This window comes from Bison bison, unplaced genomic scaffold (genome assembly GCF_000754665.1).
Source record: "Bison bison bison isolate TAMUID 2011002044 unplaced genomic scaffold, Bison_UMD1.0 scf7180017864260, whole genome shotgun sequence".
Lineage (NCBI taxonomy): Eukaryota > Metazoa > Chordata > Mammalia > Artiodactyla > Bovidae > Bison > Bison bison.
This window is the reverse complement of record NW_011494832.1, coordinates 329,288-332,074: the sequence shown is the minus strand read 5'-3', so window position 1 is coordinate 332,074 and position 2,787 is coordinate 329,288.

Below are 2,787 nucleotides of genomic sequence, written 5' to 3'. Positions count from 1 at the left end.
TTCTAAGGGCTTCCTTTCTCTGGGGGCAAAGCAAGGTGGTAGACTGATATGGAAGAGGTGTTCTCATCCAGAGGAGGAACCAGGGGTGCCTCCAGCAGCTGGTCAGTTTTATGGCAAGTGCAGAGGAAGGCGAGGCGAGGTTACAACTTCCCTGATCCTCAACTCAAGTCCACTTGTGCTACCTGTTCCATGGCCAACTTGGACATAGCTATGACTCGGAATGGCTTCATACTGAATCATAAATGCAGTCAGCTCTCTGTATCTGCAGGTTCTTCATTCATGGAATCAATCAAATGTGGGTCCAAAATGACTGGGGAAAAATTCCATTGTTTCAAAAAGCAAAACTTTAATTTTCTATGTGCAGGCAATTATTTACATGGCATTTATATTGAATTAGGTACTATAAGTGATCTAGAGATGATGTATTTAGAGGTGATTTATACAGTAAGATGGATGTAGGTTGTATATAAATACTGTGCACAGATTTTAGTGTCCATAGGGGTCCTAGAACCAAAGCTGAGGCTACTGAGGGATGACTGTATTACGTCCTTTGAAGAGGCTCCGTCTTCCTCCCCACCTCTGGGTGTGAGGATAGTTTCACCCCTCCAGGCCTACTTGCATTGCTGATAGTACAAAAATGGTTTCAAAAAGGAAAAATCGATGATCCTCAGATTTTTCAGGTTCTCCCCATGGAAACTAAAATTCATTTTCTTTATAAAAGTTTGAAATTGTACACTATGAAGTCATGTGTTAATATATCTAACCAAGAAAAAGTTTTAATAGGAAAAAAAAGATGCTTCTGAGAGATAATTGTGCACATTCCACTTTCTGGCCCCCACCTCCTACTTTTCCAGCTCCGTCACTCAAATACTCCCTCTACCCTTTTTCATTCACCTCTTATAAACTTCCACTTTCTACCCACATATCAGTATTATGTCTTGTTCTCATATCCAACCCAGTCCTTAGAGTCCTAGGCCCATCACTTTACGCACTCTCAAAAGCTTAGCTCCCTCCCCACTGCCCTTCCATTATGTATGTGTGGCAAACTCCTATCTTGGATGAAATCAACTCTTACTTTTATACTTAGGTCTGATTTACTGAGTGCTGCTTGAGAAAATCATGCAACTGGGAAGATAAGTAGCAAGCTTTCTACACATTTTCAAATATAATTGTATAGAGGTAAAACATGAATGAAACTCATGAGAAAAAAAATTAAAACCATACAGATGTATATATGGAGTAAAAGATTAGGGTTCTCCCCTAAAGCTATCCCCCAAAATATTTGCTGTTAATAGTTTGCCATATATTCTATGCATGTATTATTGTCTTATTTATATACATATATACACACACATATAAAAACACACTTATATACATATACACATATGCATACAAATATGAAGTCAGGTAGCTAGATTTTAGTAGACACTTTGTTAGGCAATTTGCATTTTTGTCTTAAGGTATCCCATTCCCTTATGTATACTTATTTACTATGTTCACTATGTGACAATGTTACAATGAATATACGCGGACATCCTTCGGGTTACATGTGCAAGTATGTCTCTAAAGTGGATCCTCAGAAGTGGAAATGCTTGGTTAAAGGATATTCATATTTAACATTTTAATAAATATTTGAAAATTACCATCCCAAAGGGAGTGGGCTGTACTGAATTGCCCTCCCACTTGCGTAGGAGAGTTACTCCCCCCAGCTGGGCTCTCAACACTGCCTCACCCTCCTTCTCTTTCCTTCCCTGGACTTCTAACTCTCCCTCCTTGTCTGAATAACTTAACTACTCAAAACCCCTTCTACAACTGCCATCCCCTCCCAAACATCCTCATTCTTGACAAACATTTCACCTCATATTTGTAGAGAAAATGGAAGTCACCAGAAGATAATTTTATTGGCTTCCTAACCCGGAGCCTACAAAGCCTATCCACCCCTTGTCCCCCTTCCTTCCTGTTACAAGGTGGGTGGGGAAGGACAGTCTTTCCTCCCATTTAAGTCTTGGTTGTGGGGATCTTCCTTTCACACAAAGGGCTGACTACCTTCTATCTAAAGATCTCAGTTTCCACTCCTCAGCTAACCTCAATCTATTTTCTGCCTTCATCACTCCATTGAAAACCCACACTTACCTTGGGCCAAATCCACTACAACTTTTCAAGTCTTTATCTTAGGTGACACTATTGCCCACTTTCTCCTGTTTTTCCTCTTCTATCTCCAAGGCATTTCATTCTCACTCCTCTAGTCCTTAGTTCCTCTTGTCCAAACCTGAAAAGTTGGCGTTTGGGGTTTCTGTCCGGAGGCCTTTCCCCCTTTCTCCCTGGGAGATGTCATTCATTCCCCTCCTTTCAGCCACCATCACCCCTCTGTCTTCAACTCTCTGATCTGTATGTTCAGCCCAGACCGCCGTCCTGTCCAAAACTGACTTCTTCTCTTCCCTTTTCGCTCCTCTTAACCTCCACTTCCTCTCTTCCCCAAACTCCAGTCCCTCCTCTGGGAATTCTCTGCCCATTCTTCCCTCTTCTAACTCCGCCGCCGCGTGGCTCCAGTACCTCGCAGACCTGAGGAATGTAGTTCTCCCTGAAGTATTTCCTCAGTCTGGGGCTGGCCCGGCGCAGCGATGCCATGACCTGAGGCCCTACTGAAATCCAGCGCAGCTAGAGCCACTCCTAAGCTAGGGGCTAGCGCGTCCCGGCGTTGCCACGGCAACCGCGCGGCGTGGAAGGAGGGGCTAGGCATTGCGTTGCCTCGCGCCCGCAGTGGCCTGCCCGGAAGAGAGGCGGGCC